Source organism: Macaca thibetana, chromosome 12 (assembly GCF_024542745.1).
Source record: "Macaca thibetana thibetana isolate TM-01 chromosome 12, ASM2454274v1, whole genome shotgun sequence".
NCBI classification, from domain to species: Eukaryota; Metazoa; Chordata; class Mammalia; order Primates; family Cercopithecidae; genus Macaca; species Macaca thibetana.
Window position 1 is genome coordinate 13,961,010 of NC_065589.1, and position 16,230 is coordinate 13,977,239.

At 40.1% G+C, this 16,230-nt stretch overlaps 1 long non-coding RNA gene across 1 annotated transcript; it reads right to left on the minus strand.

Annotated features, from left to right (window-relative positions):
- Positions 1 to 3,114: 3,114 nt before the first annotated feature.
- Positions 3,115 to 14,621, minus strand: LOC126932055 (uncharacterized). Its single transcript, XR_007718097.1, has 3 exons — positions 14,436 to 14,621; positions 4,863 to 4,979; positions 3,115 to 3,850 (listed from the first exon to the last, which is right to left on the minus strand). It is a non-coding gene; the product is annotated as an uncharacterized LOC126932055 (long non-coding RNA).
- Positions 14,622 to 16,230: the final 1,609 nt, after the last annotated feature.

The following is a 16,230-nucleotide window of genomic DNA, read 5'->3' on the forward strand; positions in this document are numbered from 1 at the left end:
GAACCCCAGGGGTTGGGGCAGGATGATGCATAGGTAAAAGACAGGGGATCTGGGGGCACAGTTAAACTACAATATTTGTTTGTGAATTGTAACAAGTGTACCACACCAATCTGAGATGTTAATAACAGGGGAAGGTGAGGTTGGGGGAAGGGAGTACACAGGAGCTCTGTACATTCTGCTCAATTGTTGTATAAACCTAAAACTGCTCTCAAAAATAAAGTCTATTTTTTAAAGCTTTCTTTAAAAAAAAAGTTGGTTCAGGGAAAAGATTGGCCAACGTCCAGATGTCAAAATAGACCCCAATTTTAGAATAGATTTTAAAGTTGTTAGATAGGTTGCCTGTTAAATGTCTGAATCTTAGTGAATAGATGTCGAGTGGCTTTCAATCATGAACAAAGAACAAAAAGGAACTATTCTAATATAAATTTCCATTTTTCTCATTCACTACAGACAGCATTTTCATGCCTTTAAGTCATGGACAGATGGCTCAGTGACAGGCGGTGGGTATTCATACGTGCAGGACTGCATCTCATTACACTCTAACAAGAAGATCATAATGGAAACCATCAAAACCAAGCCTGGCTAATCACAGGCAACAGACACTGATTTTTTTTTTTAAACTAAGGGCAAGGACATTTCCATGCAATCTGAGAAATCTGATGATGGATGTTATTTTCATTATCTTTTATTTCCTTTGTATTTTGAAAAGCTAAGTAAACCAATGTAATTTAAAAATTAATTTCCAATTACATTACAGTTATTTTTATTATTGTTTTCCCACAATATTACTTTGGAGCAACCAACTCTTTTCCTTGATTACTATTTTTATTATCTTTCTAGAAGTCCTTTAAAATGTCTATTGTAAACCACTTTCTGCCCCTTAAGATGTGTGCAATCAATAAAGAAGAGTCTTCCAGCACAACCTCCCAGTATTCTCATCAACAAAGTAAATTTCAATAGGTAGCAAATACACAAGTCTCTAGTTTATAATGTAAAGAACATGATACCAGCCAGACTTTACCTATAAGTATAGTAAAGAAAACCAGCAATCTCATATATTTTGCAGAACTCATTTAATTAAAAATACACATCCTGCAAGGTGCAGTGGGCTCATGCCTGTAATCCCAGCACTTTGGAAGGTGGAGGCGGGCAGATTGCTTGAAGTCAGGAGTTCCAGACCAGCCTGGCCGACATGGTAAAACCCCATCTCTACTAAAAATACAAAAATTGGTGGGACCTAGTAGCATGTCCCTGTAGTCCCAGCTACTCTGGAGGCTGAGACACAAGAATTGCTTGAACCCAGGGGACGGAGGTTGCAGTGAGCCAAGACTGTGCCACTGCACTCCAGCCTGGACAACAGAGTGGCGAGACACACACACAGACACACAGACACACACACACACACACACACAAAACAAACAAACAAAAAATGCATTCATGCAAGACCCTTTGGTGAAAAATGTTAGTTTTTTTTTGTTTTTTGTTTTTTGTTTTAATCATTAAAAACTTTAGAAATCCATGACTATTTTAAAGTGATCATTCTGTGGCCTGTAACCATCCTGGGGACAGGTGAAATATCAAGAAACGCTTTCATCCATAACAGGGAGCAAGTTTGGTAGCACTCTAAGTGTAATAAATACATGTGAAAGAAATTGAGTCAATAAGCTATGAGGAAGGTAAAAGAATGATCAATGTTTCTCTGTGTAACTGAGGGCTCCAGCAACCTAGCAGGGGTTGATGGAGTACTGAGGCTGAGTAGACACTGAGATCAAAGAGCATTTTGGAGCATCTGTTATGCACAATGTGTTCAGGTGGGATAAGAATGGGACGAGGGTGAGATGATCAAGAAGATAGACTCATCTGCAAAGTCCCTTGAGAGAAACCCATAGAAATGTCAGATAAAGTAATCAGAAGATTATTTTCAATGCATAGTTGAGGTACCAACAAAGAAGTGAAATCTTATAGCAGAAATAAACCACAGGGCAAATAACATGAACTGAGATACAGCTTTCCTGGAGGGGTGTCAGGGAAGAGCAATGATCAAACCAGGGGATTGAGCTCTCAGCTTTTTGTGGAACTAGGAAAAGAAACCTTCGGCCTGGGAGAAGCAGGTAATGATTAAGAGAGCCAACACATTTGGCAAAGAACAACATGATCTACCCTTTGCTGGCCGTAGGGGAAAAAATGCTTCTCTGGGAATTCTAATCCCCAGCCCTGTCCACTAAAGTGATTTGAAAAGAGGAGGTATAAATATTCTGTGATTTAGAAACATAGAACACCAGAAATGTATATAAAACAGGATTTATAGGGCTGTGGAGATACTGCTGTCCTTTTTGCTAAAGACAAGTCAAAACTCCTTGGATCCACGCTGTCAGGATTTCCAGACAGAACTCTGTTTAAGTTAGGTTTGCAATTCAAAATTATAAAACATGCAAGAGAACAAGGCTCAGTAAGCAAGAGACAGTGCACACGAAGTAGGAGGGGTAGATTCCCAAGAATTTCCTATAAAATAATTAGCCATAAAAGCTGTAAAACAGATTTAAAATGATTGAAGGTATAAAAGCAGGTGTGGAAACTATAAGAAAATGGCACTACAGAAAAATAGAAAGATCAATTAAAAATAATAAAAGATGTCTTAGAAATTTAGATCATGGTTGTTAAAATTAAAATCTCAAGGAATGGGTAAAATTGTAGATTAGATACAGCAGAAGAAAGAATTGGTAAGAAGGAAGATAATCTAGACAGTAGTTCTTGATCTTGGCTGTATTTTAGAATCTCCTGGGAATTTTTATAAACCCCATTGTCCAGCTTATACCCCAGACCAATTAGATCAAAATCTTAAGGGAGGAGAATCTAGGCATCAGTATTTTTTAACATTCTGCGGATTATTGTAACATGTGTGGCTGTTCTAATAACAGCTGCCTCAAGAACAGCACACAGGAAATTGAGTAATGGAAATACCATGAGAAAAATCCTCAAAATAACCACAAACACACAAACACTATGTCTTTTTTTTTTTTTCCTTCAGACTTGAGTTTCGCTCTTGTTGCCCAGGGTGGAGTACAATGGCGCCGTCTCAACTCACTGCAACCTCCACCTCCCCAGTTCAAGCGATTCTCCTGCCTCGGTGTCTTTTTAGTTCTGTATTTATTGAGTGCATTTTCTGTGCCAGGCACTCTGCCAGGTACAGGAGACCAAAAGACAAATGGAATGCAAAAACGAAGAATTTTAAGATGTATCACAAAATCCAAACCTACTAATGTGCTAATTTTAACAGGAAATTAGATGGCAGTTGAAATTTAGTTCTAATATGGAGAAAAACCTTGTAATAAAGGTACATTCAGCAATATTACCTTATTGGAGTATGCATGTGCAACTACTGTTTATTTTTTTCCCAATAACGTCCCTCAGGGGTGCTATCCTGAAATCTCACGGGGCTTCAGTCCTCTATAATTTTTGCTCCTTCTGCTGTGGGGTTCCTAGCAGCACCCCAACCATGGCCACTCACCCAAGTCTTCGTAAGTGTCTTCTGCCTCTCCCCTTTTCTGGGGGACACTGACTGCATTTTCCCATTGAGAGAGGAGAGAATAATCCCCCCATGAGGGAATTACAGTGAAGGGACTTCTCCCCACTGAATTCACCATTTTGTTCTATTCCCCGGCTAACGTGTGGTGGTAGAGAGAAAATGTGGGGTAGTGGTTGGTGTTAAGATCTGAAATGGAGCCGCTCAGGAAATCTCTGGGAAGGTGGATGAGGCCCAGTTATGGTGATCGCATGATCTGAGAATGCGTCCTTCTCTGCTTTAGGCCACTGCTTCATCTGGAATCACTGAAAACACAGCACCTCACACCTGCATGGCAATGAGGAAAATGATACATCAACAACCAATCTTTAAAATAAATTAAAAATAATAAATTAATAAACCTTTTCTGCTTGCCCAATCTTTTTTCCACAATTAATAATTCATAATGCCTATTCAAAAAATTAACATTGTACTTGTTATTTTTTCATTAATCTTGTAACATTCTTGAAATATTGAAAAATGCCAACATTTCAGCATTATTATTTGGAATGAATTTCGCTACAAAATGTATAATGCTGGCATTTATTTATAAGCAATCCGACAGTGTTATCAGTATTCTCTAAGTCACTAGTTTGCTATAGTTTATATCGATTAAGTTATTCAAGTTGAAGACGATGTGACCAGACAAAGCACATCTCATTACAGCCAGAGCCCCGATTCCTACCATTTTCTGCATTATACTACCACATAGTGGTTCCTTTTATTGTGGTACACTGACTAGGCTAATGCCTCATTTGCCATTATCAGTATTATTATTTAAAACAAAAATCAGTGGGACAACAGCCCAGACATTAACACATGCCCACCATTATACAACACTGTTTATCTATCTTAACAAAAGACTCATAGTTACTTCAAAAATCATAACAAAAGAGAAAAAAACCCAGTGATTTTATTAACCCTTCTGGATGAGCTCTGTTTAATAAAGCCCAACAATATTACATTTTAAGGTATTTTGATAAAAAATATAAAACCAGAGAGGCAGAGGGTTCATTAGAAAGAATTTCTTTAAATTTGTCATTTTTATGTTTGAGAAAACTGAGGCCCAGAAAGGGAAACATATTATGAAGATGTGTTGAAGGCCTCTCAGCTTGTTGGTAAATTCAACTGAAAGCCCCAGGAACTGTGACTCCCAACTAGACTTTTTCTGTAATTTGCCTCTATACATTAAGAAAACTGCCTCACTGATTTATTGGCAAGAGTGTCAGTAAGTCATGGAAATGATTAGCAAAATGAGATAAGCTCGATCGTTATTTTATGGAACAAAATTAAAGGTCACCTGAAACAACATGACGTGTACACCACGAAGTATGCTTGCCTGAAGAGCAAAAGTCTCCAGGGGCATAAACTCAGGTTAGTGCCTCAGCTCAAAGGGAAGCTCATTACCATCCTATAACTTAATAAAGACATGTTTATTTTCATTAAGACTAAAGAGATATCACAGTTACCACATTTTTCGGTTATATGAAAGATATTTTACAAACCTTAGGAAGCATAGAGTTAGGTCAAATTATCTTTACTCTTAACATTTAATCCCATATTGAAACAAAGGAAAGCCACTGTCAGAACAGTTTTTACTTTTTTTCCCCTCACATCTTTGTGTACGTTTTTATATTACAACTTCTCAATAGAAAAACCTGTTGGTTACATTTTCTTGCAGTTTGCAAATGTTTTGTGTAGTGTTAAATCATGTGAAATTGACACTTCCAAGTCATATTAAGTATGTGATGTGTGTAGACCCTGTGCTAGAATAATTGAGAAAATATTACTGTAGTTATTACTTTTCTTTAACTGGTTCAGAAAATCCCAAATTGAAAAAAAGATAATACATTTTTAAATGATCAGAAATACAACTGTGTGGGACTGATTTTATTTAAAGATTTCAAACTTGTGCTTTTAGAAAGATCAAGATTGTCTTCTCCTTGTGTATAATAACTAAGTTAGACAAGAACAAAAGGAGCATTCTACTTAAAGTGTGGCCCTGGTCATAAAACTAGGTGATAAAAATAAGAAACTCTTCATGATGATAAATTATCTAAAGGTAAAAGGAGAAGATGGTATCAACATCCCTTAGGAATTGGTAAGAAATGTAAACAATCAGGCCCCATTGTAGATCTCTTGAGTCAGAATTCTCATAATGGGACCCAGAAATCTGTTTACACACCCAGGTGATTCACTTGCATACTTAATTAGCAGCAGTGATTCAGGACCAAGACAGACCTTCCTGCTTTGTCTTCAGACAACTTATTCCTAAAGAGCAAAACCTCATTGCTAACACTGACTGTGGCAGTCATCCATTTATCATCTCTCAATTCCAAATTCACCCTCCATTCCCTATTCTGCTGTAATTGAGATGGGCCCTGTTGATAGTACTCCTTTGTCAGCTGGTACAATGTTGTCAGTAGGTGGCGCTGCTGTACTTTTGCTCTAGGGGGAAAGGGTTTATCTTCCTGGTTTTGGTGCACATCTCTCACTATGTTCCTCCACCAGGCACCTTCACCAGGGCCCAGCTCCTGTAGTATAGGTTGGCCAGCATCATGCACAGCCAAGAGCTTCCCTGATATCCCCTCAGGCGTCATCACAGCAGAGTGCCACCATGAATCAATTCATGAATCAATTGCCCAGGAATTCCTCAGGTAGCTTTGCAATGAGTTCAGAGTTACAGCACCTTTTTGTGAACAGATGTTTCCTGGCAACCCAAAATATTAGGTTTCCTGCAAGTTGCATCAGCAAAGAGACTGTGATTTCTCTCCCATTCAGTGACCATTGCACACCCTCTCCAACAAGGAATGCAATTTGCCCCTGAAGAGGTGAGAGATGTGGAGGTGGCTCCTTCCTGGGTGCTCCATCTTGGACCTAGAGTGCTGTAGCTGCTTCTAATGTTTGCTACTTCTGTATTATGTTTTTGTTTTGTTTTGATTATTATTCTTAAGTTCTAGGGTACATGTGAACAACATGCAGGTTTGTTACATAGGTATACATGTGCCATGTTGGTTTGCGGCACCATCAACTCGTCATTTACATTAGGTATTTCTCCTAATGCTATCCCTCCCCCAGCCCCCCACCCCCTGACAGGCCCTGGTGTGTAATGTTCCCCACCCTGTGTCCATGTGTTCTCATTGTTCAACTCCCACCTATGAGTGAGAACATGCGGTGTTTGGTTTTCTGTCCTTGTGATAGTTTGCTTAGAATGATGGTTTCCAGCTTCATCCATGTCCCTGCAAAGGACATGAACTCATCCTTTTCTATGGCTGCATAGTATTCCATGGTATATACATGCAACATTTTCTTAATCTTATCTTAAGTCTATCATTGATGGACATTTGGGTTAGTTCCAAGGCTTTAGTATTGTGAATAGTGCCACAATAAACATATGTGTTCATGTGTCTTTATAGTAGCATGATTTATTATCCTTTGGGTATATACCCAGTAATGGGATGGCTGGGTCAAATGGTATTTCTAGTTCTAGATCCTTGAGAAATCACCACACTGTCTTCCAGAATGGTTGAACTAATTTACACTGCAACCAACAGTGTAAAAGTATTCCTATTTCTCCACATCCTCTTCAGCATCTGCTGTTTCCTAACATTTTAATGATCGCCATTCTAACTGGTGTGAGATGGTATCTCATTGTGGTTTTGATTTGCATTTCTCTAATGACCACTGATGATGAGCATTTTTCATGTCTGTTGGCTGCATAAATGTCCTCTTTTGAGAAGTGTCTGTTCATATCCTTTGTCCACTTTTTGATGGAGTTGTTTGTTTTTTCCTTGTAAATTTAAGTTTTTTGTAGATTCTGGATATTAGCCCTTTGTCAGATTGGTAGATTGCAAAGATTTTCACCCATTCTGTAGGCTGCCTGTTCACTCTGATGATAGTTTCTTTTACTGTGCAGAAGCTCTTTAGTTTAATTAGATCCCATTTGTCTATTTTGGCTTTTGTTGCCAGTGCTTTGGGTGTTTTAGTCATGAAGTCTTTGCCTGTGCCTATCTTCTGAATGGCATTGCCTAGGTTTTCTTCTAGGGCTTTTGTGTTGTGAGGTCTTACATTTAAGTCCTTAATCCATCTTGAGTTAATTTTTGTATATGGTGTAAGGAAGGGATCCAGTTTCAGCTTTCTACATGTGGCTAGCCAGTTTTCCCAGCACCATTTGTTAAATAGGGAATCCTTTCCCCATTGCTATTTTTTTGTCAGGTTTATCAAAGATCATATGGTTGTAGATGTGTGGTGTTATTTTTGAGGCCTCTGTTCTGTTCCTTTGGTCTATATATCTGTTTTGGTACCAGTACCATGGTGTTTTGGTTACTGTAAACTTGTAGTATAGTTTGAAGTCAGGTAGTGTGATGTCTCCAACTTTGTTCTTTGTACTTAGAATTGTCTTGGCTATGTGGGCTCTTTTTTGGTTCCATATGAACTTTAAAGTAGTTTTTTTCCAATTCTGTGAAGAAAGTCAGTGGTAACTTGACGGGGGTAGCATTGAATCTATAAATTACCTTGGGCCGTATGGTCATTTTCACAATATTGATTCTTCACATCCATGAGCATGGAATGTTATTCCATTTGTTTGTGTCCTCTTTTATTTCATTGAGCAGAGGTTTGTAGTTCTCCTTGAAGAGGTCCTTTACATCCCTAATAAGTTGACTCTCTCAGCAGAAACCTTACAATCTAGAACAGAGTGGGGGCCAATATTCAACATTCTTAAAGAAAAGAATAAACATATGAATCAACCCAGAATCTCATATCCAGTCAAACTAAGATTCATAAGTGAAGGAGGAATAAAATCCTTTACAGTCAAGCAAATGCTGAGAGATTTTGTCACCACCAGAACTGCCTTACAAGAGCTTCTGAAGGAAGCACTACACATGGAAAGGAACAACTGGTATCAGCCACTGCAAAAACATGCCAAATGGTAAAGATCATTGATGCTATGAAGAAACTGCATCAATTAACGGTCAAAATAACCAGTTAACATCATAATGAAAGGATCAAATTCAAACATAACAATATTAACCTTAAATGTAAATGGACTAAATGCCCCAATTAAAAGACACAGACTGGCAAATTGGGTAAAAAGTCAAGACCCATCACTGTGCTGTATTCAGGAGACCCATCTCACATGCAAAGATGCACATAGGTTCAAAATAAAGGGTTGGAGGAAGATCTACTAAGCAAATGGAAAACTAAAAGAAAGCAGGGTTTGCAATATTAGTCTCTGATAAAACAGACTTTAAACAAACAAAGATCAAAAGAGAAAAAGAAGGCCAATACATAATGGTAAAGAGATCAATTCAACAAGAAGAGCTAACTACCCTAAATATATATGTACCCATTACAGGAGCACCCAGATTCATAAAGGAAGTCCTCAGAGACTTCAAAGAGACTTAGACTCCCACACAATAATAATGGGAGACTTTAACACCCCACTGTCAATATTAGACAGATCAACAAGACAGATGGTTAACAAGGATATCCAGGGCTTGAACTCAGCTCTGCACCAAGTGGACCTAACAGACATCTACAGAACTCTAAACTCCAAATCAACAGAATATACATTCTTCTCAGCACCATATTGCACATATTCTAAAACTGACCAAATAATTGGTAGTAAAACACTCCTCAGCCAATGTAAAAGAACAGAAATCAAAACGAACTGTCTGTCAGACCACAGTGCAATCAAATTAGAACTCAGGATTAACGAGCTCACTCAAAAGCATGCAACTACATGGAAACTGAACAACCAGCTGATGATTGACTACTGGGTGAATAATGAAATGAAGGCAGAAATAAAGATGTTCTTTGAAACCAATGAGAACAAAGATACAACATACCGGAATCTCTGGGACACATTTAAAGGAGTGAGTAGACAGAAATTTATAGCACTAAATACCCACAAGAGAAAGCAGAAAAAAATCTAAAATGGACTCCCTAATATCACAATTAAAAGAACTAGAACGATTAATATCACAATTTTCTTTTAATATCTTTTAATATCACAATTAAAAGAAAAGAACTAGCAAGAACAAACAAATTCAAAAGCTAGTAGAAGGCAAGAAATAACTAAGATCAGAGCAGAACTGAAGGAGATAGAGACACAAAAAACCCTTCAAAAAACAAATGAATCCAGGAGCTGGTTTTTTGAAACAATCAACAAAATAGATAGACTGCTAGCAAGACTAATATGGAAGAAAAGAGAGAAGAATCAAATAGATGCAATAAAATATGATAAAGGGGATATCACCACCAACTCCACAGAAATACAAGCGACCATCAGAGAATACTATAAACACCTCTATGCAAATAAACTAGAAAATCTAGAAGAAATGGATAAATTCCTGGACACATACACCCTCCCAAGACTAAACCAAGAGGAAGTTGAATCTCTGAATAGACCAATAACAGGTTCTGAAATTTAGGTAATAATTAATAGCCTACCAAACAAAAAATGTCCAGGATCAGATGGATTCACAACTGAATTCTACCAGAGGTACAATGAGGAGCTGCTACCATTCCTTCTGAAACTATTTCAGTCAACAGAAAAAGAGGGAAACCTCCCTAACTCATTTTATGAGGCTAGCATCATCTTGACACCAGAGCCTGTAGGGACACAACAACAAAAGAGAATTTTAGGCCAACATCCCTGATGAAAAATGATGCAAAAGTCCTCAATAAAATACTGGCAAACCAAATCCAGCAGTGCATCAAAAAGCTTATCCACTATGATCAAGTTGGCTTCATCCCTGGGAGGCAAGGTTGGTTCAACATACGCAAATCAATAAATGTAATCCATTACATAAACAGAACCAATGATAAAAAAACCACATGATTATTTCAAAAAAACACACGATTATTTCAATAGATGCAGAAAGGCCTTCAACAAAATTCAGCAGCACTTCATGCTAAAAACTCTCAATAAACTAGGTACTGGTGGAATGTATCTCAAATTAATAAGAGCTATTTATGACAAACCCACAGCCAATACCATACTAAATAGGCAAAAACTAGAAGCATTCCCTTTGAAAACTGGCACAAGACAAGGATGCCCTCTCTCACCACTCCTATTCAACATAGTCTTGGAAGTTCTAGCTAGGGCAGTCAGGCAAGAGAAAGAAATAAAGGGTATTCAATTAGGAAAAAAGGAAGTTAACTTGTCTCTGTTTGCAGTTGACATGATTATTTTATTTTTTATTTTTTATTTTTTTTTGAGACAGAGTCTCGCTCTGTCACCCAGGCTGGAGTGCCGTGGCTGGATCTCAGCTCACTGCAACCTCCGCGTCCCGGGTTCACGCCATTCTCCTGCCTCAGCCTCCCGAGTAGCTGGGACTACAGGCGCCCGCCACCTCGCCCAGCTAGTTTTTTGTATTTTTTAGTAGAGACGGAGTTTTACCGTGTTGGCCAGGATGGTCTCGATCTCCTGACCTCGTGATCCGCCCGTCTCGGCCTCCCAAAGTGCTGGGATTACAGGCTTGAGCCACCGCGCCCGGCCTGACATGATTATTTATTTAGAAAACCCCAGCATCTCATCCCAAAATCTCCTTAAGCTGATAAGCAACTTCAGCAAAGTCTCAGGATACAAAATCAATATGCAAAAATCACAAGCATTCTTATACACCAATAACAGACAAACGAAGAGCCAAATCATGAGTGAACTCCCATTCACAATTACCTCAAAGAGAATAAAATATCTAGGAATCCAAGCTACTTCTGTATTCTTAAGAGTTCTCTTTACTTCTCTCTAGTCATTTATTCAATACTCCAATCCCCTGTTTTAGTTATTTATTCTTTGCATTAAACTTTCCTTGTTCAACTTATTGTGCGGTTTCTGTCTCTCTAACTCAACAGACCCTGAATGATACATTTAGCTTTTTCAGTAGATTGTTTTTTAGATTATAGGATCAATTCATAGATAGTATCAAGACACAACTTGTGGAAAGCCTAAAGACATCTAAATCACATCATTATTTAGGTAGATAAGAAATTTTAATTTTTTATAAAGAAAAAACCGTTGTAAGGCTGTGAATCTTGAGCAGCCTTTCACAGCATTCAGAGCTATCCATGCTGAACCCCTCTCTGCATCTAGTAGCAAAGTAATAGCTTACAGGTGTTTAGTGTTTTATAGTTTTCAGGAGTTTTATTAATGGTAATGCTTTAAGTTTATTTCTACAGTAAGAATTACATTCTAAAATCACATAATAAATAGAAAGTGCTCCAGGTGACAAAATGATGAATTACAATCTAGAAGATCATTGGGCTCCAAATACTGCTTATTTCTGTCTTCAGAGTGAAACCCTGACAATGGGATGGCCCCAAAGAGCTCAGTAGGAGTGAGCCGCAGTGATTCCGTCTGCCCTGGACAGAGCTCCTCCGCCTTGGGGCTCTCGCTGCAGCTTGGGCTTCTTTCTGTCCCCTCACACTTAATCTTCCAGAGTAGCAGGTCCCCTCTGGGAACATAAGCCACACGCCCAAATTACTTAAGACCTGAGAAGTACAGTCACCCCAAAGGGAAGGTCACAGGCCTCCTGGACATCCTTGTATATCTTATTGGAATATGCATTCCGGGATTTTAAAACAAGCAATGTGAATATACTTGAATAGATAAGAATACAAAATAAGTATAGGAAAGAACAATAAGAAGTCATTAAAAAGAATGCAGTGGAACCGATAGGTATGAAAGGTATTCAAATTTTACAATTAAACTTGTCCTAAATGGATACTGCTGACAATCAAATAACTCAACAGAAAGATTGAAGTGAGAGACTCTCCTAAAAAGAGTCCGCAGAGATTCAGAAACGGGAACAATAAACTGATAGATATGGAGGAGAGAAGTACCAGAATCCAGATAAAATGGTATCTAGAAGGAAAAGAAAATAAGAAAGGCATAAAGCAGATATTTGAATAAGTAATAAATATAAATTATCCAGAAACAAACAAACAAAAAATAACGGAACTGTCTTGTATTGACAACACCACAAGGTGTCAAACAAAAAAGGAAAAGAAAACTGACATGGACAAGCGGGATAGTGAAACTTAAGAATATCTAAGACAGAGAGGAAAATAGTAGATTATGTCATAACGAAAAAGGAATCAAAATGATATCAGACTTGTCAATAGCAATACTGGATGCATGAAGAAATTAATTTCTTAAGGGTATTGAAGAAAAAGAAGCTGACCTTATAATTTTGTACCCTATTGAATGGACATTGAACTGTAAGAGATTGTCGTTAAATTTTAGTAAGAATATTTTCAAGCATAACAGGATTCATTTAACAAAGACCTGCAATAAAAATACTCCTGAATCATAAACAAGGATGATGAAGCCAGAGAGAGGCTATAGAAAGTAATGAATTCTCCTGCAAGAGAGAGAGAGAAAAAAAAAAAAAAAAAACTAAAGAAATGGGAAATTACTTCCAGAACACCGTCAAAGTAAAATCCTAGGGGAAAAAAAAAAATAGTTTTATGCTATCCTTTTCCAGAGTTCGTTTGATATTTCCTCCAACCTCAGCCCAAATCTCAGATGATGTTCTGTACCCAGAGAGGTGACCAAAACTCTTGTTCCTAAGGGATCTGGGCCCTTTGGGATGCTTGCTACAGTGGGGTTGCTAAAAACGTCTATTAACTTTTACAGTCATAGTAAGAGGTATTCAGAGGGTTCCCTGGGTTCCAGACCATCCCTCCTTGCATCCATGTTGTAGTAAAGCCCTATGTCTCCTTGATAATCAGGAGCAGTCTCAGTCCAGCCCACACAGCAAGCTTATTGCCCTTAGTTATTCATGCAGATGAAGGGCTCTGGCCTTAACTCTGGTTCCATGGAGGTAGTGATTGTGCCCAAGGGTGGGGAATGCATTCTTCCCTTATGTTGCTTTTGCCAGAGGGTGTGCAGGAGGTCAAGTGCCACAGTACAGGGCCTCTGCTTGTGGTCAGGGTTTCTTCATGAGTCTCCTTACTCTCAGATCTGGTTGTACCAGGTGAGATCTAGTCTTCCGGTGAGGCAGCATGGCTGGTGGGCACCCCCTGTGCGTGTGAGCTGTGTCCCTCTGCTGTGTCTCCCCAGGTAGGACGGCCTAGATAATGAAAGAAAGGCCTGTCTCTTGCAGATGAAGCTCATCTTCGTGATTGCTAATCCCATTCCGGCAGGCTCCCCACGTGTCAGGCAGCTTGCAAGGTGCTTTTCTCTAATTCAGCCTCACAGACACATTCTCAGGAAAGCGCTGTGTCCTTTGCTAATGAGGAAAAGAGTCCAATTTGATGAAGTTGTCTCTTCCAAGGTCATGGAGCTAGGAAGGGGTGAAGCTGTCATCCAAATCGGGGCCTCAGTTTCTATCTGGAAGACTGTGCCAGGTGACATCACTGCAGCAGTGCTTCTCAACCAAGGGCAATTCTGTCCCCTAGGGGACACTGGGCAATGTTTGAGACATTTTTGGCTATTACACTTGGGGGCTGCTACTGGCATCTGGCAGGTGGAGGCCAGATCCTGCTGCCCGTCCTACAAAACATGGGGAGGCCTGCCCTTCCGCTCCCCCGAACAGTTTACCCAGCCAGCATCAACAGTGTGGAGGCTCCACAACTCTGCTGAGAGGGCTCACGTCCTCTGCTTTCCACATCCCCGGCCACTGCCCCGTTCTAGTCCTCGCCTTCTCTCATTAAGATGGTGCTGCGGGTTCCTCATGGACTTCCCACCAGCACCGGGTCCCCCGCCTGTCTTTTCTCCAACCAGAAACTCACATAATTTTTGCAAAACACAAACTGGATTTTATCTTTCCCAGCTTAAAACACTTGCAGGATTCCCCTTTCCTTTGAAATAGAACAGCACTCTTCATCCTGACACACAGGCTTGGCACTCCGGGGTCCCTGCTACCTGTATTGTGGCCTCATCTCTCATCCCTGCCCTTCCTGGAGTCTGTTTCAGCAAAATCAAACTTGTGACAGTCAAGCGAGCCTCTTCCCTCCTCCCGTCCTGGATCTCAGGTCTCTACTGTCAAGTCCACTCTTCCTTCACGCCTAAAGGAATCCTCTCTGCCTCTTCCCAGACTACTTGTAGATTTCAGGGGTTAGAACGGCTTCCTCTGTCGTCAGTGGAAGGTCAACGCCTAACAGGCGTGTTGACCTTAGGCAAGGCATTTAATCGAGTTGTGCCTCACTTTTTCCATCTGACAAATTTGGGATAACAAACGTGTTCATGTCATGGGGCTTTTGTGAGGGTGCAGAGTGATCGTGCCTATGGAACACTCAGCACAGTGTCTGGTATAAGATCTAGGCAAAAAGTAGCAATATATCATTTTTAATGTGGTTAGTATTATTCTAAGGCTATCACTTATTCAGAGACCTGGGCTTTAGGACAATTCTGGGATTTGGCACCAGCGTTGCCATAAATCCAAAGCCTCCCCACTCAAATCAGGCAGGAGCAGGTGAAGGGAGGGGCCTCCAGGAGGCAGGAATGGGCGTGATAAATGGGCTGGGGTCTCCCTCTAGTGGTAGCACGGTGGAAATGATGGAGGAAGGCGCCTTTGTTCTTAGTGGTCTATGGACATGCCCACACATGATCCACCCCAGGCCAGGTCTCTGGGGAGCTCCTAGACCACAGGAAAATAATGGTGAAATATAGTTATAGGACTTTCACTGTGATAGGTAAAGCCTCCTAGCTCCTCCCAACTCCCCACTGCCTGGCCATTATTTATTCGTTCATTTAAGGCTGAGTTAAGCCTCCATGTCTCCCTCCCAATTTTACTTTCCCAAGGTGAATTAGGTACATCTCCCCTGTGTTCCCAAAGATGCTGAGGATGCAGTTATTGAAACTGGTGCGCATTTACAGACTCCTCCCCTTGGTGAAGGTTTTGTCCCAGACTCTGGTGACAAAGCATTGTCCTCTCAGACTCAGTGGAAGAGGGAGATAGACACATACCAGGGATGGACAGCTGGAGTGTCAGGCTGTGACAGGGTAAGCCCAGGGATCGGGGGAGCCCAGAGAAGGCATCAGGACACCCACAGCATGGCGAGGGGTGCAGAGGAGCAGGAAGGCCTTTGCAGAAGAAGTTACATTGGATCTGTAAGATGAGCAGGAACTGGTGAGTAAAGAAGGAATTTGCAGTATAGGTGGATACGGAGATAAAGGGGTGACCCGACACCCAAGAAGAAGCATATGGCTTCACCAGAGATTGTGAGGCATCTGAGGTGACACAATGCAGTCAGATTGTTTAGCAAATGCACAGAGCCTAAGATGATGAGTTGAGTGTCTGGACTTTCAGCCCATGCTGTGTCACAACAGGCTTTACTCAAATGAGCTGTGGTTGCCTCTTTTTGGAAACCCTTCCTTCCTTCAGAGCTATCCATGTGTACACAGTCATGCGCCACATACTATATTTTAGTCAACAGCAGACTGCATATCCAATTACTGTGCCTTTTCTGCATTGAGATTCACAAATACTCTTGTGTTACAATTGCGTACAAAATTCACTACACTAACCCGCTCTGCAGGTTTATAGTCGAAGAGCAATAGGCTACACCACACAGCCTAGGTGTGTAGTAGGCTATAAAATTTAGGTTTGTGTAAGTACACCCTACGATAGTCACACAACAAAATTGCCTGATGACACATTTCTCGGAATGTGGATTCCTGTTGTTAAGTGATACACAACTGTGCTCAGTGGGGGAGA